General features: G+C 42.9%; 1 protein-coding gene across 12 annotated transcripts in view; it reads left to right on the top strand.

Moving 5' to 3' along the window:
• The window catches only part of DAB1 (DAB adaptor protein 1), a 435,450-nt gene that overhangs the window by 192,156 nt on the left and 218,964 nt on the right, over window positions 1-24,330 (top strand). For 11 of the 12 annotated variants that reach the window (XR_004358564.1, XM_032696501.1, XM_032696507.1 and 8 more), the window contains exon 2: window positions 16,472-16,538. The gene's annotated coding sequence lies outside the window, so the exon portion shown is untranslated. Of the gene's footprint in view, window positions 1-16,471; window positions 16,539-18,240; window positions 18,684-24,330 lie in introns of those variants that run through there. The other variant, XM_032696508.1, reaches the window with a different exon arrangement.

Raw genomic sequence — 24,330 nt, 5'->3', positions numbered from 1 at the left:
CTAATTCCTTCCACTGAAGGGGAATAAGCACTTCTAACAGTTAGTTTGCTACAATAATTAAAATTCATGTTATCCTCCGTGAAGCTCAGACAACTCTCTGTTGTCAGCACCTCCAGAGGTCCTGGTTTAGCTCCTTCTGGTTCATTTAATGATATAACAGTGAGAAGGAGACATATTCCTTTTATTGTTGATGTGTAAGGTTTAGAATTAAATGTCTCTGCTGGTTGCTGGGTACTTTCTGCTACTGCCAACCCCACAAACTCTTTAAACATATGCTAATGAGCCTGACTTGCTCCCATTCCTTCTGTATAATCCATGAAGTAAGAAAAGTCAATCTTAGTCTGACTGCCTAATGGCCTCTATACATTGTAGTTAGCACAAAACCACTGTGAAGTGATGGAGATCAGGAGTTAAATGCATGAATTAAGCAGAACCCCTCTGACCACACTCCATTAGAAGAAAAACTGTCTCTAGGGAGACAAAACAAGATTTCTCTCTATATATACATTGTAAGAGTCGCCCACTGATCCTCCAGGCATTTTGAACATTACTGGCACCCTAGTGATGTGGACAGAATATAATTTATCAATATCGCTACAACTTCCTACCCAAGATGTTGCTGGAATACTGATGTGCTACAGCATAATAAGGTTTGAAGAAGTACGTATGTTATCCATAGCATTGCTTGCTCTCAGGCACCTGATTCTTCAGCCCTGATAGAAATCTATAAGGAATTACATGAATTTTAACAGTCTGTATTGTTTTTTATTTTTAACATTGCTTTTGAACACCTGTGTGTGGTATTAGGGCTTGGCCAGCAGCTGTTTGTGTGTGACTTGGTCAGAAAATAGAGGGGGAAAGTTATTCCACAAAGCTCCCAATGGATTAATGTGATGGATAAATGCAAGGGAGTTACAGTGGTAAAACCTCGTGTCGTGGCTTTGGATGGTGGGGTCCAGCCATAGGACACAAAACTCTGCCACAGCTCTTTCAAGCAGCATCTTTTCATTTGGAGCAGCTCTGGAATAAGCAATGCCTGCAGAGGACTGCCTCTGCTCCAGCGCTGTGATGCTATTCTTAGCATGGTTATGATTGATTACGGCATCTTACACAGTCGTTGGGTAAAAATAAGAGACTAAAAGACCTCATCCTCTGCCTCGTGATCCTGCAGTTCCGTTTAAAATCTTGCTGCTGTAATCAGCTTCTTACCTGAAGTTTGATGGATATCTGGGCTTCTGTGCGGCCTTGGACACGACCATCTGATCTGAGCTTTTAAAGCCATTGACAATTTATTTCTCATCATGTATCTTTCTGAGGACAAAGAGATACCAGATGAGAATCTGGACCTTCTATTTGCATGCAGGAATTGTGTGTTATGGAGTGGGGTTGTACAAGTCTTATGAGTTATTTGGATAACATCTTATTGGCATCCCTCCCTTGATGGCAGTAGGTACTGCATGAGCTTTCAAGAAAGAGTCTGCCATCACTTGTACTCTTTAGTAGGGTTTGGTACCGGTACCAGAAACTCTGCTGCCTCCTTTAGAGTGAAAAACTTCAAAGAATAAAAGTTGAGAGTGTAACACTAGAAATATTTTGTTTTCCAAGAAATCCATGAGTTAGCTCTGTCACAGCGATTTGGGCAAACATGTGTCTTTCTGTCCATCTTTTCCCTGGAAGTGTTCTCAAAGGAGCCTTCCATCTTCCATGGGACACATTAGGACATTTCAGCCCTTTTAATAAGTTATTTAGAAGAAACCTCCTAATCTATAGTGAAAATCCCACTTGACGTTGTTTTCTTCCGTATTCCTAAGCATGAGAAGAGTTCTGCAGAAGTTGGCTGTGGATGTTTACACTGGGGTGTGCTGAATTGTTTTCAAGCGCTATATATGCTGCACGGGGTTGGGATGGCTTTCAAAACAGTAAAAAAATCTTTTTTTTCAAGTACTGCTTTTATCAGTAATTCCTTAGCCACAGGATCTAAATGCAATTATTAAAAGGGAATAAAAGAACAGAAAGAGCAAAATTCAGCGAATAGTTATCCTGTCAGATGCAGCATGCAGGCCTGAGTGTGTCCAATTTCAACATGAACTTCGTCAAGCTGTGGTTGGAGCAGGATGACACGTTGAGCCTTGGATGCGGCATGAGGCTGTGCAGGGTTTGCAGCTATTTTCTTTCCTCTCTGGGTGCCAGTAGCTGCCTTCTAGAGAAACCAGCTGGAACAGTGCTCCAGTAATCCTTTTAGAGCTTGCAGGATCTGTGTTTAAGTGCTCCTTTTGCTGCTTCTCTCTTGAAGACAATTCCTTGCAGTGGAATCGGTGTGATTGGATGCGTTAGTGCTGAGGTTTTGTGCAGGACATGCAGCCTTTCCTCCAGCATTCCATGGCATGTGGGTAAAGCTATCTTCCCAGGAAGTAACTTTGCAGATTCCCCTGGCCGTGAACCTGAAGATGGTCACATAGGAAGGTTTTTTGTGGTGCTTCACTTTTGGTGCTCGCTCACACCGAAACACTGTGAATGTGTTTGTTCTGTAAAGCCACAGGCTTTGGTTTAGTTCCGTGATATTGCCACATTTCTGGGTTTCACTCTGATATTTATTCTTCGTGCTCTGCTCTCCCCCATGGTGTTTTCATTTGATGGAAGTTCTTAATGGAAAAGCAATTGCTTAGGGAAATGTGCTGCCTATCAGCTGTCTGATCACAGCTATCCATTTATGGAATTACACTGAGACTGTATCAATGTATAGGCTCCATGAAGAAAATATGCTTCATAAAATTCATCTTGCATATCATGTCTCTCTTTGTCTGTAGTGTTCAGAAGCTCTATTTTCTGTTCCCATAATCTACTAAATAATAACAGTTAGCACTTGCATCTGCAAATCAATACACAGGCTTAGCTCCCAACTGTAGTGAAAGTTTGTTATTGTATGAAACAGTAACCATTCCCTTTCCTGCCCGTAACTGGTCCTTGTGCTCTGTATTTCTGTCAAATTTGATGACAGTCACCTCCTGAAGCTTTACAAAAGGCAGAAATTCCCCTGGTGCTTCTGGCAATTACATATTAGTTTTCGTAGAGGCAGAAGATTACTCGCTGATTCCTGTTTGCTGATTCCATTATGTATGTATGCTCTAGTACATAATGGCTTGTTAATCCCTTAAAACAGCATAGCTAGGAATATTCTTTCAAAACTGTATTTTGGTTCAATTGAAAAAAAAAAAAACATAAAAAATGATGAATTCCATAGAGTCTCTTATAACCACTGGGGTTTTGAAGATGATTGCTATCAGGGAACTTATCATTATGGTAGCTGGACTGTGTGTGATGTGGTGAACTGTTTCCTTTTGAAGATATTAATTTTCCTTCCGTCGATTTGATGCGATATGCTCGCAGTCAAGCTGGGCAAGAGTAATAGTGGTGATGAAGACAGCTTGGTGTGTTATTGTGCTCTAAAATAATTCTGTTAGGCTCTAGTCTCTTTCCCAAGATGAATTCCCGCTTTCTCTGTGCGGTGTTTGTGATCACTCAGCTGCAGGCTTCATCCATAGCCCTGTCCCTGTGGAGAGCTGTGGGCATTTTGGCCTTATTAAAGTTGGGTTTTACACCCTCATTAGGTTGCACCTCAGCCTTGCTTGCAAAAAATGCGGTGCTGTATAATGCCATGCACTGTGAAATGGGATTAGGACTTGGAAAACAGAATGTGATAAAAAGTTCAGCCTTGTCTTGCTTTGTCCTTCGGTGCAAACCTCACCCTGCTGAGCTCCTGTTCCATTGCTGTGCACAGCTCACATACCCACGCTTTGGAGTTACCTTAGCAAGCCAAAAGCGTTCCTTATGTAAAAAATGGGCACGCAGTCACTGAGAAGCCCTGCATTGCTTCCCTTGAGCCTATTTTACATTCCTTGCGCCCAGGCTTGGCCCACATGGTGATGGCAGTGAGAGGTTGGGCTTTCTGCTGCCACTGTGAGTCTGAAGGGGCAGGGCAGCAGGAGATCCCACTCCAATCCCCTTCCTGTTGTGGGAGTGTTGTTCCTACAAGCTTTAATAAATAGTCCTTTCCCTGCAGAGTTCATGATCTAGTAGGCAAGATGGAAACTGTGGGAGTGTAATATTATCCATCTTCCACAGATGGGGAAAAGAGGCACAAGGAGATTAAGGCCAAGCTTGCAGAGGAACTCTGTGGCAGGACCAGGAATTGAATTCAGCTCTTTGTCCAAAACCTGCCTTCACCTCTATGCTTTTCTATTATTTAATCAGAAAAAATGCAAATTGATTTAATTAAAGGAGAGAGCAAATTTCTAATTTCAGACTGGATTCATTCTGTGGTTTGGATTCGTTCTGTGGTTATGGAAATTTTGAGGAACGGAGAATAAACATCTGTAATTTCTTTTCTCAACACATGTATTTTCATTTACACTGCTGTGTAAAAGTTATATTTATATATTTTGTGGCATCTGATTTTAGCCTAGAAGCAGATCTGATGTTGGGTTACCAAGAGGTGTCATTTTCTGGCTTGCAGAATAATCCTCTTTCTGGCAAAAAGTCAGTCATGTTTCTTCCCACAGACGTGGTTTCTTCCTTTCAAGTGTCTCTCAAAATTATTTTACACTCAATGAAGCAAATCCTCCAAAGGCTTCATTATTCTGATGGTAGTATCATCTGATTGAATATTTCAATCATAATGTCCTTTGGAGAATTTTAGCAGTTTCCACTCGGGATGTTGGAGGCTTGGATCTGTGTGTGTTCCTGAGGTTTTGAGGAACTGGTGGAGGAAATACAGATAATTTCAGATGCACAGAGTTCATTGGGGAGGTAGATGGTAATGTTTACTCTCTCTGGCTGTTGACTAGAATACATTAGATCATCTCTTTCCAGTGTGAAAAACACAAATGCAGCTTCTTCGGGCCCTGCTTTGCAAAGCATTTAAGCACACGCTTGGTTTGAAGCACGTGACCGTTGTCTGAGCACTGAAAAAATATCTTTAGACAATTCTGAAAAACTTCTGGGTTTGTTTTGATAAGTGAGTTCCTACAAAGATGCCAGTTTTAGAGCTTTCTAAAGGACTGTGAGAGCTCTTTGTACCCCATTGCCTGCTTCCCCTCCCCTTGCATCCCCCGGAGAACACACGAAAGATTCTGGCACCCACCTCTGAAGGAAGAGCTTCTTGGGCTGACGTTGCTGCCTCTGAATTGCCGTGTCACTGAGGACTCCTTGATAAGGGAGTTCTGCTTATTTCAGGCTCACATTAGGTTTTATGAACTTTAATGAACAGTAAGTAATAAATTTGCTGAAGAAATTGGGTTAGCCTGTGATTAACATTCAGAGTGATGCAGATGAGTGTACCAATGATGGGAACATGTGCTTACATCAGGATGAAATGCAGATGAGAGGCCCTGGAGCAAGCCCAGGGATGTGGGCCAGCACAGTTTCATCTCTGTCAGCTTTAATCTGATCTCAAGTGTGAGTGCTACCGGCCTGCAGAAGGAACCTCAAACCCTGGGAAGACCTCAACACAACTTTTGTTTTCTACTAGAGGCTATTAAAACATTTCTTTACAATCAGAGCTCCATACGTTAAAAACTCAAGTCACTGTATCTGAAAAACAATATTTCTAGCAGTAGGGAGGAGAGAGGGGAATGGTTGGAAGATGCCTCTTGGTTTGGTTCAGCTTTTATGACATGCTGCTTTACTGAGCAGTCGTTTTAGTCAATTGAAACCCAGCTGAGCCCATCGTCTTATGACAGCGCCGTTGTACGGAACGGAGAGAAAATCCCCCCCGCCCCCCTCTTAAATGAAGTGCAAAGTAATGCTAGAAAGGGAAAGAATAAATCAATTTTAAGTGGTAATCTATGAAGTTGGACAGAAAATGATGAGAAATGAAGCAACTGGTCATAGGAAATTGACCTTGAAAATGGTGTTTATCTTGCGGCCGCAGTGGCAGAGCCCCGCTGCTGCCGTGGGTCGGCGGCTGAGGGGGAATTTAAATCAGAGTTTCTTTGCTTTGAATCTCAGTTGGGTTTTGGGGAAGTTTCTTTCAAGACTGTGTTCTCTCACAGTTACGCCAGTGGTGCTGCTCGGCAGCGTCTGCCAGGTGGGATTTATTCCTTTGTGGCAGCCTCATATTTTACTGTGTTGCTTGAAAGGCTGAGCCAGTTTGGGAGTGGTAATTGCCCAGGGTCAGAAGAATCACTGTCGTTGTGTAACAGCTACATATGCTTGGGAGAGAGATGGTATTTTTACCTGGATTTTAATTTCCATACAAATAAACACATTAAAGTGAGTAAAAAGACAAATGAGTAATACATGTCACCTCTGCTATTTTAAACTGTAACACCTACTTACACCAGAATGATGGTTATTGCAGTATTATACACATCTTATTTACAATAAAGGTACGGAAGGGTGTGGGAAGTGGAATATATTGAGTTTTCATTGGAATTCTTCTAGCAGAAAACAACTGACAGAGTGTTTCCATGAATTTTGTCTTCTAGGGTGGGTGGTCAGAACTCCGTCAAATTGACTAAATGCTTTTTACTTCAACTGATGATGATCTTTTTCTGCCTTTTTTAGCGTCAGCTGAGTCCCTAAGTGATCCATTTGCAACTGGATCATCTGCTCTCAGCATTTGCTTACTGGGTGTCTCAGTAATTCCCAACTAAAACATGAAGGTACAAGTACAGTCTCCTCTGCCATGGACACTTTACGGTTTTGATGATCAGCAAAATAACATTAACCCATTAACTTTCCCGAAACATCAGAAATCTTTGTGTCAGTTCTCACCTAAACCGTGCAAACGGGCTATCTGGTTTGCTCAGCTGGTTCATATAATCACTGGCCTCTTTAGCAGCACAGATCCTCTTTCATCAGCAGTCAGATATCAAACACAGGCAGGATGGTCATGGGGCTGCCCAGGGGTAAACGAGACCAGGTCAAAGCCCTGAAGTGCCCTATACCATGTCTGGGGACTTGTTGTAGGCTTTGACTTATGCTTGAGCTTTGACTTAGACCTGAACTTCTCGGAAGCCTGAGGAATTGCTCATACTGGCCATTAAAAGATGTGGTCCAGGCAGTATCTGCAAGTAGAAGCTGCTAGCCACCCTCATTCTGTGTACCCTAAGGTCTTGTTTTCCTGGATGGGACCATGTGGGGTTTGGAGATGCTCCAGCTCTTGAGCTGAAGGCGCTTCCCTTGTCTGGGAGCATTCCTTGATCCATTCAGCCTGGGATAGGATCTGGGATGAGCATCCAGAGCAGGCAAAGGGAAACAAAGGGAGAGGGGTGGGAAGCGGAGAGGCAGCAGAGCTCTGGAAAAGAGGAGGGAGCCCCACTCACAGCAGCTCTCCCTGGAAAACTCGTATTGATCAAGCACTGGTGACAGTCGGGTTGGCTGTGTTATTCCAGCACTTGTGCTCTGATGGAAAGCTAACAAATAATAAATCTGAGCAATGTTTTCAGACTGTGCAAAAATTAAGAATTTCAAAGCAAGCCTTCTCCAGATATTTAAAATTCAGGGAGCTTTTTTTGTCCTGGGTCTTGAGATGTTAATAACTTTGACTAATTGTCAACACCACCAATTACTATGACTGATACCTTATCATTTCCCACAATGAGCAATGCTAATTAAAATTGATTGTGCTGCTGTTCTGGCACAGCAGCAACTTTCCTTTTCATTTTTTGTTTAAACATGAGCTTATTGTGCCTATTTGGTGAATTAAATAAGGAAAGCTCATTATTCTGATGTTTATTTTTGAGCAGGGGTTTTAAGCCACATTGGAAGCCTGTTACAAGTGTCAAAGAAATAGAAGAGCTTGAATGAATTGTATTTTTTGAGTACCAAAACATACACCTAATAATAATATTTAGCACTTTTATACCACAGTGCTTTTTACATGATCACATTTCTACATAAAAGTAACCGCTCCTATTATCTCTGTAAGGTGGGCAAACACTATTACTGCTGTTCCACAGATACTGGAGCTGAGACACCAGAGCTTTGATTCTCTAATAGCAGAGCACTTCAAACTATTCATTTCAATTAGGCTGCAGATCCCTGTCTTACAGCACTCTGAGCTGTCTAAGTTATGATTTGCCAGACTGGCTTGCTTGAATTTTATACAAACTTGGCCTTTTATTTCTCACTTATTTTTTTTTAAAGTATGATTATTTGTTTCTGCCAAAGATAGGATCAAGAATTCCTTGCTGTTGGCCTGCCCTGAGCTGGCTCCTCCAGTAAATGTTGGTTCTGCCCAGGCAGGGCACAGCCATGCAGGAGGGATGAGGTTGTGCAGCTTTGTGTCGTTCTTCTTTGGGCCTTTGCTTCATCACGTGAACCTCCTCATGTCAGGAAGGGCTGTTTTTGTTGAGCAGAAGCTGCTTGCAGGGAAGGGAGAGGGCTGGATAATAGTGTGGGACTCTGAAACTCATGTGTTATATATCTCCTATTGTGTTCTGAATTTAGCCGTGGTTTTATTTGAAGTTTTCCATGGGGAATGTTTATGGGATAGGTTATCAATGGAAGATGTACCTGTTTTTTTAACTATTCTGCTGCTATCTCTTGTTAAGTGACCAACTGCAGTTAACAGCACAAGACTATGACCCCTGGAGATTGATTTAATATAAACAATTTTATCAATACATAATGAGTTAATATGGAATGGATATAAATGCATGGAATTGTCTGAGATATTCCTTACTTCCTCCTACTTAGTCCATAAAATGAGTCAACTACTTCATAGTGTTTATTAAAAAAAAGAGTCTTTTAAAGAATTTTTCATAAACAAGGCCTCCCATAGGTCTTGACAGAAAGGGAACCCATGTTTGCCTTCATGATCTCTTGTAGGAGCAGTTATAGAGGAGTGTGCCAATCAAAAAATGTTTCATAATTATTGGAAAAGACTTTGAAATGTCTGGTACTTGAAAGCTAGATAAAAATATTTATACTACAGAAACATCAATAGCAAAAATCATACCTGAAAAGTAAATAGTTTAGTCCTGAGCACTATTTCTTGGTTATATACAGCTACATGACTTTCCCTAGAGCATTGATATCTTCTGATCCTGATATGAGTTGTGAGCAACCTTAGAAATCTGTAGAGCTTCTTGTGCCATAGTGCCTCGACTGACTCCAGCTAATCCTCCTTGCTGAAAACAAGAGGACCCTGCCAGCAAGGCCTTGTGCTGTCTCTAATGGTGCTCTCCGGAGCAATTCACCCAGGTTAATTTGTTTGTGTTGGGAAAATTCTAGGAGACGTGCTGAAGAAGTGCAGAGTGTTTGACTGGACGTCAGCACCCCCTGTTTTAGCAGCAGGAGAGCGTTGGTGTGTTGAGCTGACACGCACCGATGGCACCATTATCACAAGGTGATGTGTTGCCATTAGCACAGGAAGCTGTGAAATAATGTGCCAAGTGTGTCTTCTTGAAACACTTTGGACCTAATTCTCCTCTCATCTGTATTATTGTCTCTCCATGGACTAGACTGAAGATGCTTACGACTTAACGCTGTAGAAAATCAGAGAGGGATCATGGATGACTGACTCCCTTGGTGTAACAAGCTGTACGTGGAGGCAGAAGTTTTTACTTTCTTCTCTATTTCCAAATGTCCCCTGGAGTTTTGTTGTGAAAAGTCAGTTATGAAAATTGAGAGTGTGAGGGGGGGGAATATGTCATTTGGGTTGTGATTTGCTGTTAATTAAACTTTAGTGTGACACATCCTTTATGTCTGGGGATTCCTGATTCTCATCTCAGTGGCCTGGTAGAACGGAGGAGCATCTCCATCGAGATCAATGCTCATTATTATTTTCCTCATTATCATCATGATCCTCATCAGTATTTGTTCTACAACACTGGCTGTGGAACAGAAGCACAGGCAGAGATGACCTTCACCTGCTCCTGTTCAAAACCTTTCATTTTTAACAGATAAGAGACTCAAAGGCTGGAGAGGGGAAAGTGACAGTGAACTCATGACAAAGAATTAGAACCAACCACTCGAAAGTGAAAATCAGCCTTTCTTTCCACTGCAAATCACATGATGAAATAATCAGTTTTCATTACTTTCATCAGAGTAGTGGCACTCATGCACAGGTTGAATCCCATAGTGCACAAGGTGGTGATGGATGTTATCAGACAGGTTTTAGCTGCATGAAGCTCAGACATCTGTGCAGGAGAGGGGCTCAGTGGTAGATGGGAATGGAGTCTGCCCAAAAAACAGGTGAGGTAGAGGGGGAAGGTGATGAAATTAGTAAATGTTCTCCAGAGAGAGAAGTGGTATGGAAGGTAAAGTCCACAGTGCCTTGTCCTGTTCATATTCGATACCCTAAATGGGATTTTGAGAACTGTTCTTCTTTCTACTCAGGTACAAGAGCACTGTTGTGAGGAAAATGCTCATTTTACAGTCCTATGCCTGAACCATGGCTTTAGGATGACACTGTAGGTGTCAGGGAGCCCAGTATGACTCTTGCCCAGCAGAAGTTTTTCCTTGAGGTGGGCTGCCCAGCATCCCTTGAAATAACTTCCTCGGACCCTTTTACACTCACCACAGGGATGCCACAGGCGTGACGCACCGAGAAAGGGCAGACACTGCCAGAAACATCTGGAAAACAAATTCAGAAAAATTGTCCAGACGTGGAATGATGCAAATCCAGGGGCAAAAGACCTGTCTGAAATCCCATTCTTGTCTGACTGATAACCTGTCTGAATGTAGGGCTGGAGAGAAGCTGGGCTCAGACTGTGATTGCACAGAACTGACAAGTCAGCCTGTTTCTAGACCTCTTTTTGTGCTGTGTGTGGGACAGCGAGAGAAGCATTGCAAGTTATAGAATTAATGCATCACTAAAAAAAAAAAAAAGCCAAATGTCTTCCTCCCCTTGCTCTCCAAGTGTTGAGGATCTGCTCAGGTTCACCCCCTTCCTTGTTCATGTTGCATTAGTAGGTGCCCCCACTTCGAGCCCCGTGCACCCCTGCGTGCTCTCGAGGTTACTACAAGAACCTGGTTTGGGGAGATGTTTCGGTTGCACTGAAGTGTTTTTACGGATCAGTTTCAGGAGATGGAATCATGTCATAGTAAAATGTTTGCTGCGTGTAAGAAGAGGTTTGGGGCTGTTAGGGACCCAGAGAGGGTGGCAAGCTGCTCTCTCTCCTTTGAGTGTTGTAACCCAGAGCGTTTGTGTTAGCACGTGGGTTAAAGGGCTGTGGCTCAGCCCTGCTGGAAATTGCCTGTGACCGGAGCACTACAGTGATGTTTGACCTCTCCTGGCCCTGAACTAAAGTGGTGTCCCCTTTGGGTGAGATTTCTGCTGCTCTTCACAGCCAGCTTCAAGCCTAAAGCTTTTTATGCACTTGAAATGGCTGCTGGGGAGAGGACACATGAAATCCTTACCTCTTGGGAAACCCCCTTTTACACCAGAAGGTGTATTTTGGCATGATGAGTTTTCCAGTGGATTTTGTTGAAAGGTAGTGAGATTGCCAATGTGCATCCAGATGTGCTAAGCAGCTGCTGGCACCCAGAGCTGAGTGTTGGGGCAGCTTTGGGGTTGGTGGATGGTAATTTGCCCCTCTGGAGCACAGCACAGCTAATGAGCATAGTCCCTCCAGCCACAGACAGTCATTGGAACAGATCAGAAACAGCTTCTGCTGACCAGACCGATGGGAAAGCTGTGTTTGGTGCATGACAAATAGCAGGATGTTGCATATTTTTCATTATTAACTCTGAGTCCATACAATTAGGGGTAAAGAAGAAAATAATACGTATTTATCTGTGAAGTCTAATGACAAAATAATAGCCAAGGGAAATATTGATCCCTGCCTTGACCGCTCTCTCTAGTGGAAGGTGTCCCTGCCCATGGCTGTGGGGTTGGAACTAAATGATCTTTAAGGTCCCTTCCAACCCAAACTATTCTATGATAAAACAAGAATTTTCATTGTTTCACCGTTTTCCAGTGCATTGCATGTACTGGAGTTGGCAGTACATCTTATATGAACATCACCTCCACTGTCCTGTTCCCTTCCCTTCCACCAAAACTTACCTCTTTTCCCTCCCCATGGGTGATGAGGAGTATGTCTGCACAATGGATAGAAAGGACAAGATGCCTTCTTGTGACACCAGGAAGAAAATGATCCAGGGAGTTACTGACCACTAAGCCTTTCATTTGTACCTGGTAAACTGGTTCAAATGATAAGAAAAAAAAAGAAAACATTTGGGAGATGCTGATAAAATCAGGCTTATCCAGTAGAAAGGTAGTGTAGGATGTGGCTGGAAGTGATAGGAAAAGCCTAGGCTTGATGACCCAGCAGGTCACTTACAGTCTTTCACTCCTAATCTCTTAGAGGTCTTTGAACTTGTCAATAAGAAAGGAAGAGAGAGGAACTGGCTTATCTCATTTATTTACGATACTGAAAGGCCTCTCACAGAAAACAGTCAGAAAGACAAGGTAGGCAGGTGAAAGGGAAAAATATAGTCGGGAATCAAAACCTGCAGCAAAGATTAGGTATAACCGGGCAATTTTCACCATTGCAGAGGGTTAAACCAGGGTTTCCTTGTATGTCCCTAGGTCCTATATCAGGTCTTTGATGTGGGATGAGTAGCTAGGTTTGTGGATAGCAAAAAGCCTCTGGGGTCAGCAAGCTCCAGAGAAGGCAGGACCTGAGGAAGGTCAGAACAACCTAAACAAGCCAATAAACACATAACACAACCTCCAAAAAATGGTCGGTGTTCATGCATGGCTTTTGCCCAGCCTGTGGTTTCAGTTTGAATTTGCTGTGCTCAAACTAGAAATAAGTCTTCAGTTCAGCAATCCCTGTAGGAGAAGACCTTGTTGGAGCTGCTAATGGGAGAAGAGATGCCATCTCCCTGATAACCTCCCCAAGGGGGTGTGCAGTTCAGGAACAGCTGTACCAGTGTCTTCAGATTTGGATTAATGATCCTTTTTCAGAAGTACATTAGGATTGGAAAAACACATACACAGTGTTATCTGAAACACCAGCAGTGGTACTCAGCATCAGAGTAGTCTTGTTAATGAAGGAACCCAAATTAAGAGGCTTCATATACCAGTACGGGGCTTTAAGTTCAATTTTCTCCCTCCCTGTATATACAGCATCTTGTTTCTTTTAAATAGCCATGTCTGTCTTACTCCTAAACAAAAGTTTTGAATAAGAGTTAAAAAATAAAATCATTTGTTTGCATTCCCTGCTGCTCTGTCACAGCTGTGTTCCCCACCCATTGAGTTGATGGAGCTTCCTGCCTCCCTCCCATTCCATTCCTTCCCATCTCTCTGCCTTTCCCCACCACCTTTTAAACTGGAGAAGAAGCACTGGATGTACCTTTTAAAGCCAGGGACTTAAGTCCTGGATGTTGCTAATGAGCAATGAGAGCCTTTTAAGGAACTGAAACGTTGCATTCTTATGATTTGGGAAACAAAAGCTGAATAAGAACTGTAACACTTAACTATGGCATCCCACTTTATTTTTCTCTAATGCAGGCTAAGCTGCCTTACAGCAATCTTTTAATGTAATGATTGAGACTATTATAGGAAATACTATACAAAGCAACAATTTTTTTTGCAGCCTAAATAATAAGTAGGGCAAGGTTTTAAATGAGGCTAGAGTAATGAATGCTGTACAATAATTTTGATGATAAATTTCCCCGGAGGATAAAGTGGAAGAACAGAAGCAGGCTGTATTTAATCATGCAAAGTTAAAAGAATGCAGACCAACAAATATTTATAGAAATGTACGGATTTTCTAACCTTTTCTGAGATATTCTTGCCCTTTTCACCTGAGAGACTTAGCAGGAATTCAGGTCTTTCGGTGTGTAATAATTAGGAGGAGGAATTGATCACACAGGGTCAAGTGTTTCTTTGATGTAGTGCAGAGAAATTCCTGCTTCCTTGCAGGCTGGAGGACTCAAACAGTAAGACATTTGTTTTTCACAGCTATTTCATTCATCAGTAAGTCTGAAAAGCTTGCTTTGAGCAGATACACAGCATGGGATGACATATTCTGCAGCTGCTCTTCACCTAGTACTGACCCAAGGAGGTGTGCCCCCTCTGCAGAGCAGAGATACTAATTCCCAAAGCAATATAGTTGCCTTTGTGCAGTTCTACGTGCAGAGTAAGAAGAGGCCTGTGAACTGCATTGCGGAGATGAGATCTGGGCTTCCATGTGCTGAGCAAGCTCAAAATCTTTGCCCCGTGCTCCATCAGCAGGCACAGTCCTGCCCTTCCCATGCCTGTACCAAAGGCCATCCATCCTTCTCAAAGGTGATGCTCCTCAGTGGTGATGCTCCTCAAAGGTGGTGCTTCTCAGCTGTGGTTTCTTCTGATCTTTGCTGTTTGTCTTGAAGAAACAAGCATTACTTCAAAAACTAACAGATAGACAAAAAGTCACCCCTCATATGTGTCTTAGCATGTTCCTGGTTGTTCTGCACAGGTGCACATGGCTGTGGTAGAGTTAGGCAATCACTCCATAAGGTGTAGGGTTGTGTTGCTTTGTGCATTTTTTTAAAAACTACTATTAAAGGTATGGTTTTTCAGTGGACTTCAGCTCAACCTACAACAATATTCACTCACAGAGGCAAAAACCTGAAGATTTCTGTTCTGCTGATCAATACTTAAAGCATATATTGATTTCCAATTTAGGTGTTAACTTTTTAGCTCTTAGAAGTGCTCTTGATATCAATTTTCACCTTGCCTGATGTTCATTATATGTGAACGTTATGACAGCGAGTAAGCTCAGATCCCATCTGGAGAGACAATTAGTTCTAGTGACTTCAAGACTGCAACGTGCAAAGATTTACTTGTCCTGTGTAAGCATTGTGGTAACATGAAATATCTCTGTTTAAGGCAGTGACCTGAGAAATGCTTTCATTCTGGCCTGGCCTGGCACAGCCTTCCTCTCATTTCTGAAATCATAGAATAAACTAATAAATAGCTCTGTTTATTACATTTATGTTGTTTCAGCATAATAATTCATAGCCAATGAGCCCGAGGTTCAGGGCTCAGTTTGCTGGGTGGCTGGGCTTTGTTTAAACAATAAGACACACATGATAAGCAGTGTGATTATGCCTCCAGTAGTGTTAGGAGGCACAAGGTCAAAAGGCTCAGTGACTTTAACTACCTGAGAAGTGCCGTGTAATCCCCTGCAAATGGGCTGTCTACAATGTCTTATTGCTGTATCAGAGAGGGAATTATTTCTTTTTAAAGGCAGCCACATGAATTCCCTCTGTAATTGGCACAGGGCTGACATCACTGGCTGCCAATCAGAAATCCTCTTTGTCTTGGATTTTAACACCTTAATTTCAAGTTCAGGTCATCTGAACAAACGGATTTTGTTAAAATGATGTTTTATCCTCTTTGTGCTCTGAGTCCCATCTGCTTGCTTTGTGCTCTGTATGTGTGTGTGTGTTGTGAATTGCTCTGCAGTAGCTTTTGTATCATCATCAGGCACTAAACAGTGATTGCAAAGTCTTTGCAGAGCTGGTGACATGGGGAGCCATGGCCTGACTTGTAGTGCCTAGAACATTACTTAGAAACTCAAAGGAGCAAGGGGAGGGCAGGTAAGCACCTCAGGATGTGGGCAGCATGGCTGGGATTTCAAAATCAATGCGTAGCCATCAAATTCTTTCATCCTAGCACTGTCCTTTCCTTTTTATTGGCAAACATAACATCAAAATAATAAAATCGTCCTGATTTACAGTTATTGTTGATAAAATAAGTACACATGGGTCACAGCTTTACTAGCCTGAGCAGATGAGGAGCAGGCCACAAGGATGCTGTTTATCCTGGTGATATTGAAAGGACTGTAGGCAGTTGCTGCTGTTTTGGAAGGGGAATGATGGATTCCAGATGGAGAGATTTCCCCCTTGTTTCTCCCCACTTTAAGCCCCAACAGAAGCGAAGATAAAGGCACAGTTCCGGGGAAGTTCTCTGCAGCCCCTTGGGCTGGTTTCATGGGCTTCCCTCCAGCAGCTGCTCCTTCAGCAGGGGGAAGGAAAGCCTGCATGAAATCCCATGGTCCATCCCAAAGAATGTTTTTCCTTTGGGTAAATGGAAGCAGATGCCAGAGGTCACGGCTTCTCTATGTCTCAGTCAACCAGTGGGTGGGATGAGGACATCTGCACATGGGAAGTGCAAAACCCATGGTCGAGGGGATGCTGTGGAAGTTGCTGTTCAGTTGTAGTGGGTTTTAGGGACAAAGCAAGAGGAATCATCGTCCTGTCAGAGGGCAAAAATTTGACAAATAGTTTCAAAGGCTTAAAATAAATCTATCTTCATAACCTGACTGATGTGCTTTTTTCCTGAGGTATGTTAACAGAGGTAATGATACCTCTACAGTGAACTCAATTAACCTTCTGCAGCCTTCTATGTGACAGGGACTCCTAAATCTCCTATTTTATGCGTGCATGTGCAAGATTTGAAGCTACTCTGAACTTAACACTAATAAATGCCATTTCCTAATTGGTGCCCATTTGTTTGTTTTTTTTCCAGTGAGAAAGACATGGTGGCTGTGAGTGGGATGTAGTGTTCATGACTGAGATTTCCACACAGGAGTGAGGTAACTTTTCATTATTATTATTATTAAGAATCTGGTGGTTTGTATGGATGTCTTTGGAGTTTCCATTGTTCAGTGATGTTATAACACAATCATAAGGAATTTAGCTTTGGTTCTCTGTGTTGTTTTGTATAAATGGTCATCCATTGACAATAAGAACAATGTGACTTTCCTCTGTCTGATACCCAATGCATTTTGAGTGTCCTTTAGAAGCGCTATGGGCAAATATATAGGAAAACCCCTCTGTGTATTTAGGCTTCCATGGCTCAATTTCCCTACAAATCTCCCTTCTGCTCTGTGATACATTCTAGTACGTGCACGTCACATCAGGAGACTCAGTAGTGTTTGCTCCTGCCTGGCTTCTGAGATCTTTGCATGAACACATCCTGTACAGAGTGAAATGTTTCAGCTGGGAGGGAGGATGTCAACAATAAATGAGAAAACAAGAGAAATGGATGATGCCCCATAATGCATACCCTATAATATAATCATTGTTGTTTGATAGAAGAGACACTTGGAGCAACTCTCCGTGCCCTGCTAGGTATGTCTGGATTTATTATTCAAAAAGGCACAATCAAATCTCTTCATTCCGTTGACAAATGGGTGCTATTCAATTCCGTATCTGCCTCTTATTTATAGCATATAGAGGGGTGATTTATAGGCTGGCTGCAGATCTTCCAAAACAGTTTTAATTAGCAGCATTGGCTATTAGAATGAGAGTCCTGTAGCTTCCCTATCATATGCATCCCCTTAAAACTAAACAGGAATTTTACTCTTTGCCAGGCAATGCCTCTCTGTTTTTTTGTAATTCCAGCAGGAAAATGTACATGTGCTTTAGCAGTGAAGGTTGTATTCCTGTTTGCAGCTCCAAGGGGCAGACAGGGGAGGTCAAGGAAGGTAATGCCATTTATTGCTGAGTCTTGGGGAAACAGGGCAATCCTTGGGGCATCAGCACTAACTAACAGCACATGGGAGCTTGCAAATATCAGAGACTCAGTTTTGAGGACAAAGTAAGCACCGAAGACGTCAAGGCCAGCTGCTCAGGCTGCCAGCCATGAGCATTTTGGGATTCTGCTCTGGAATTCTGTGTGCTTGGAGGAGCTGAGAAGGCAGAAGCCCCTATCTCAGTGTGTCCTGTGGTTGGAATGCTCACAGTGTTGTTTTTGCTATATGCATTGTCTGAGGGTGTAAGCAAGCATTACCCCAGCTGTTCCTTATCCACAGAGCTGCTCTGGCTCGTGGGCTAATTGGTACCCCTGAGGTACTGAGCAGAGGCAGCCACAGCACGGGGGGCAGCTCAGTAAAGGCACTAGTTTGAGTCTCTATTATTTTCATGCATCTGATAGGAATGTGATCCCTTTGAGACCTCAGCCTATCTGTCAAACCTGAGATCAGCCAACAGGTTCAAAAGTTATTTGGGGAAGCAATGACTGACAGAACAATTGCACATCTCTTGTTTTTTTCCTGAGAAACCAGGCTAAAAAAGCGCAGGAAACATAAAGAGTATTTTTTGTGCTTTTATGCAGTGTGTGTCGCATGCAGAATGGTCTGTTGTTATGCTTCCACTGATCTTTTTTTGACATAAGCAATGCAGTCATTCTGTCTTTGCATCAAATAAGTCTTTGTACTACTTGTCACCAGCTCACAGTGTCTCTGTATGTGTGTAAACTCGGTGTTTGCTACATCCCCTCATCACTACTGTGCTGCTGCCTGCAGCTGGGTGGTTCTGCTCCCTCTCTGCTGCTTTACAGCAGCTCTGTCAGTGACATTTAATCTGGAGAGTAAGAAAACCTTAGAAAATCTGAAGTTGGAGGTTGAAAATAATTTTAAAAGAGAGGACATGAGTACTGGACCTGGTCACAGATGCTTGGTGTCTCTGTCTGTCCTTCCCTGGGAGGAGGTGAAGGAAACAAGGCACAGCTGAAAGAGAGGAGGCTGGATGAAGTTCATCGCTGCCCTGCCAACGTTGTGTTTGTGGTTCTTGGGAGACTGATGGGAAAATGAGGAATTAGGAAATGAAGACATAAAAAATCCTGCTAGAAACAAGCCTGAAACTAATATGGTCAGAAGGAAGGAATGGAAATGATTCCTGTGGTTTGCAACTGGGAGATGATGGGCTCTGCATCCGGGACAGCAACACATCCATGGGTAATTCACAAATCTGGGGAAAAAAAATCACAGTTCTCTGGCTGAATACAAGTTAGATTTTTTTTTTTAATCTACAGAAGTTCTGTACAGGTATTTTATTTCCTTTTCTGAGTATATTGATAAAGCACATTGGTTAAGAAAGCTTTCAAATTATTAACATCTTTGGTTCTGTCTTTGAGCCAAATGAGCAAGATTTGGTGAGCTGTCTTTGGATATTACACTAAGTGCTTTTCTACTGCAATTCTAATAGAGTGTAGGGCTGAATTTGATAGTGTTACCTATTAGTGATTAGAAACTGAAGGGCTTTCAGTGTATCTGTCCTGCAGAATTGGCTTTGATTGATAGATTGGGCATTATGCATTTCATAATTTTTAAATTTTGCTTTGAAGTAATCATATTCCTTCTTAAAATTCCTCTTTTCCCTAACATTTTGAAAACGTTTTGATGGTGAGAATTGGGAAGAAAGAGGAGAGAGAACATTTTTGCTCATAAACACTTAAATATTAAATTGTGCATTAGTCAGTGGTACAGGCTGAACTCTGCTGGAGAAAGGTACTTTTAAATTACAAAAATATTAACACTGTAATTATTGAGCATGGATAATAGTTATGAATTATGGATCAGTCAGGTTAGCAAAGTCACGGCTGCCTAATAGAGAAAGGTATGATGGGAACATGTGGGAAGATGATTGAGGGTTCCCACTTAATGTTTTCTTATGCTCTCCTCAGCAAAGAGGACTGCTGCTCCTCTGCTGGTCCCAGAAAGCTGTGAAAGCTCACCAAGGGCTGGAGCATCCCTGCCTGCTCTGCAATAGGACAGTCTCTGTGCCACCATGTCTTTTTGGTGTCCAGCCCAGCTGGAAGGCCCTCGGTGCTGAGCTCTGGGTGACACTGTCACTGACTGTCACCACTGAAAAGTCCTGGCATGCTCCAAGGCACAGAACCTGCAACAGGAATTGCTGGCACTTGTAAACCTTGTCTTCCTTGAGGAGGCTGTGGAGAGTGGCAGCAATGCTGGAGGGTTAAGGACCAGAGTTCTATCTTTGCTGATGACCCTCTCTCTCATCTGGACAAAACGACTTCCCATCACCTTCTCTCAGTTCCCCTCATTGTAAATGAAGATAAAGCCATGTCATACCTCTGCAACGTGTTTTGACATCCTTGAAGGGAAAATGCAACCTTGAAGCACTCAGAGAATATCCTATTGCCAAATGACTCCAACAGGAGCTCCAGCAGCGCTCACTGTTAGGATATATATTTTTTTCTCTGTATCTGGGGGTTGCTGTGACAAGAAGTCCTGCCTCTCCAGCTGTTGGTGTTAACCCACAGCTGCTCTTCTATCAGTTTTCCAGTTTGTATCTACCCAGCTTCTTGCCTTGTCTTCAGCCACAATCTGTTTTCTCCAGAAAAAAACAGGAGCTTTTTCTACTTCATTTTTTATAGGAGGGCTGTAATATATTTGAATTGAGGGCTGTAATATATTTGAATTGTTTGCCATAAACTTTTGAGATTCAGTGACCTTTGTTAATCAGGAAGGGTTTTTTTGAGGTCTACAGGCAGAATTAATCATATGTAAACTGTTTGCTTTAAAAAGTCTCTTACTGAACGTGGGATTTCACAGGTAGCCTTGGAAAGGTCAGAGGCTGGAGGCAGAAGCTGGAAGCAGCTGCAGAGCACTGCAGGAGGACAAACCTTCTCAGGGCAGGTTCAGAAGTAGGGAGAGACCTGTGCTAACACATGGCATTGAGGAGAACCCCTTGTGTTTGAGAGACTGGCCTCAAGCCAGAAATTTGGAGTACCTAAGGAAACAATACACAGACTAGCAGCAGTAGCCTTCGTAGCAGTGATTATGGAGACCTTCCAGCTCTGGGTTAAACCCATGGATGGAAAAGAGTGCATTGAGAAAAGGGCAATTGTCAAAAGAGAGGGACAGAGAGTGTCATTGATACCCTAAAGGCTGCAGTGTCTTGGTGTACAGGGTCCTTGCTAAGGAAGGTCTTTCTCTGAATTTTAGAGGACTGCCAAACCCCTTAATGTGGTTTTAATGTATTTTCTTGTACTCAGTGGTGGTTTTTACCTGTGAGCCCTTGGCATGCTGTGTCTCAATGAGGCTGATTTTGGGAGATGTCTCACAAATTAGGTGCACTGCAGTGAAGTGTTTGGTTTCCTACCATGCAGCTCTGTTGTTCATCCCCCTTAGCTTCTGCAGATGATGCAGTGGAGCGTGTTCTCAAACTTCTTTTCAGATTTTTATCATGTCTTGCAGAATAATTGCATTTTGTGTTACAGGCAAGCACATTTGGAGGGTTTCATTCACAACAGCACATCACGTGAGAGAAAGGGGAGTTTGCTGAACTTCTTTGCCTATACAGGGGGAGGACACCTTCAGCACTGGTGGAGGGAGGGAGATGCCACCCCACCAACCACCCATTTGCAATGTGTGCTCTTCACTAGGGCTGTATTCAGGGCCTGATATTGGGACCTTGCTCCAGGATGGCTCAGAGCCCAAGGGCTTCTCCAGGCTCATCCTGCAGCAGTGAAGCGTGGGCTTTGCTCTTTCTCCTGATTATCAAAGAACAGAGCTTTCTCTTTAAAGAGTTAATTCCACAAAAACATTAATGGAAAAGTTATGGACTAGAAACATTTCCATCCAATCGAGAACACACAGAAAGTCTGAATATGAATGATTTAAAGACTATGGGAAAGCATAAAGATGTTGAGGTGAATTTACTACTTTGTTCAGTGCATAGATTCTGTGAGTGATCTTCAGTATGAATTAAAGAAAGATTCCAGTCATGAGATATTACAGTTTAATTCAGACATCAGTACAGTCAGGGAGAGGACGGTAATGTATTGCACAACCAGATAGGATTTCCATACTGGATTGCACCTGTGATCTGTATGGACAGTGCTGTGTCTGTCAGGAGAAATAATGTGATAGAGCATAATAGGCAGCTGTGGAAGATTTACCTGGAGCAAACTTTATCTGCTAATAGCTGGCTCATATCCCAACCCTAGCTGTGAGAGTTCATTGTTACAATGTCCTGTTGGATGTGAGTGAGGATGTTCTCCTGACCTTCATGGGCCTCAAGGCATTAATGAATCACTCACATCTGCCCCTTGTTCATACCAAGCAGCAGCAAGTTCTGCAGGAAATGGGTTTAAAAACACACAGAACTTTTTTTAAAGGCAGTTTGAAATGTGATGCTGTCAGTCATCTGTTGCCACACTTTTGTACTGAGGAGATGGTACATTACAGAGCCCAAGTTATCTTTGTTAAACCACTCGCCGCTCAAGTATACCAACCCCCCAATTTTTATTCATCCTTTCTCCCAGTTGAAGAAGGTACCAGTTTTCCTTTCCTCTAAAATATTTGCAGATGTTACCTAGGCTTTTTAACTGTTTTTTTTCCTTTTTCCTTTGTGAGGTCAGGTGTGCCAGTTTCAGTCAAGGCTGGGTAAACTTCCTGGCTTGGTATTTTAAGTCTCATTTCTTGTTCTAGTCTCTCTAGATCTTTGCTTTGACTTTTGACCACTTCTGTTTACAGACCTGTGACTAGCCTGGAGCTTTTATTTCTCCTAGAAAATGTGGAGGAAATACAGGTGGCCGAGGAAGATCACTGTGCCTGTGCGATGTGTGTGCTAGATTTGTTTCAGCCTTCTGGAGACTTTCGTCCCCCCCTGATTTTTTCTCCAGTTTAAGACTTTCCAGCAATGGCTCTGATGTAATCCCAGTGCTCTGTCTCTTCCCATTTTTCGGCTGAGAAAGCTTTGCACTGTGTGTTACAGAGGCCATCAGCCCGGGGTCTATTGCACATCAGCAGTCCGCTGGGTGTTTGCTGCTCTCTTTAGGAACAGCATTCCCGGAGCCACGCCGTGAGGAGTGTAGAGAACAGATGGGCCAGGAAAGTACCTTGCTCTCGGTGGGTCTGGAGAATGAACTCATTATCCAGCCAGTGGTCTGTCACACCAGCCTCATTTACCAGTGGCTGGTGTAAAAAACAAACCCTGGAAAGCAGTGCCTGGCAGGGTGTGAACGCAGCGGTGCCAGCGTGGCGGTGTCAGTCAGGGAGCAGCTTGTTGGGTATGAGGGATAGGGAGGAAACCTGGGAAGGCAGAGAGTTACAAACAGGCATCAAACAGCTTCATAAAAATGACAGGAATCCCGGCTCTTGGGAATTCAAAATGTCATGTAGAGAGGAGCCACATTTCAGGGCAGACTCTGCGAAACTTCCATTTCCTTAGGTGGTACCTCCTCCAAGTGTTTCCCAAAAAAACAATAAAGTATTAACAAAACATGTTTAAAAAACACAATGTTCAAACAAACAAACAAACAAAAAAGACAGGACTTCCCAGGCTATGTTAGATTGAATAGGTAAGGAGACAGGTTTCCATCTTTCTCCTTTTTAAATGCCAACTGAGAAACACCTCTGTGCTCAGCCTCCCATGCGACATCCTGCTGAACTCAAACCACCTGAGACATGTAACATCTTCCTCCTTGTTCCTTGCCTACTTGTCAGTGGGGAACACACTTTACTAGAAGCAAAGGGTGCAGTTTTGAAAAGCCAGAAGAGATGAAACTCTGGGATTTAGCCAAAGGAATTGTTTGAGAATTTTGGGGTTTGGCTTAGTCTTTGTGGTGAAGGATTGAGGATTGCAGGAGTCCTCCGTAGCTGCTGCTTCGGTTGCTGTTAAAGATAGGGAAATTTTTGGCACTGGTTTACTCAGAGGAATATAAAAAATATCAGAGCTGGCAGCAGTCTTGGAAAGTGCAGGGTGGGAATGCTTTTGTTTATTTGTAGTAAAATCCATGATGAGTATGGGGGAAATTGTTGTCTCTGGGTTACTCTGTGGGTTTGTGTGTGATTGATAGTGTGTTAATAGTATTAAGTTCCCTGCTTCAATATTATGGTTGGGAAATCTGGCTGGAAATTATTTGACTGCCTGTATAATCCCAAGATTTATGCAGGCAGAGCACATGGTGTGCACTGATGTCATGTGGAGAGGGGTCCTGCACCCACGTGGGAGAGTCTCATCAAGTAAACACACACTTGATCAACCACAGTAACATCTCCTGTGCTGGAAAAGTGGGAGGACACTTTAGCTTTGAATTAGGCAGAATTCTGTATTTTTACAATGCATAAAGACACCAAAAATATGTCCCCACAGGCTACTGCTGGGGTGTTTTTCTTTCAAACGAGTACCTGCCGCAGCTGGCACGGCGCTGGTGCGTAACCTTTGCAATAGGTGAAGAGGCTGGAGGCAGACAGATGTTCTGGCGTTGCTGGCCGTGCATTCTGCATTCTGTGCCCGTGCAGATGGTCCTTTGTAGCCTCTCCCTCCCAGCACCCCATCCCACCTGTTGGCACTTACGGTACGTCTCCGAAGAATAGCCGAGTTGCTGGGGAGAGGAAGACAAAAAGATACAGCAGCACTTCTGGCTGTGAAACAAGGCAAGCTGTGTGTAGTGCATAGCAAGGAAGCCAACAATTAGGGCTCTCTCCAAAGCAGGAGCTTTCTGTCTCGAATACATTCTGGTAATTCACCAGATTGCGACATGTATGGAATTACTGACGATTTCTTTTTTTTAATGAAAGGGAGCTTCTGTCCTGAGAAAAATTAGTTGATGCTGAATTGAGTTTGATTCTC

Source organism: Chiroxiphia lanceolata, chromosome 9, assembly GCF_009829145.1.
Source record: "Chiroxiphia lanceolata isolate bChiLan1 chromosome 9, bChiLan1.pri, whole genome shotgun sequence".
NCBI lineage: Eukaryota > Metazoa > Chordata > Aves > Passeriformes > Pipridae > Chiroxiphia > Chiroxiphia lanceolata.
The sequence above is the reverse complement of the archived record's forward strand: the minus strand, read 5'-3'. Positions and strand labels throughout refer to the sequence as shown.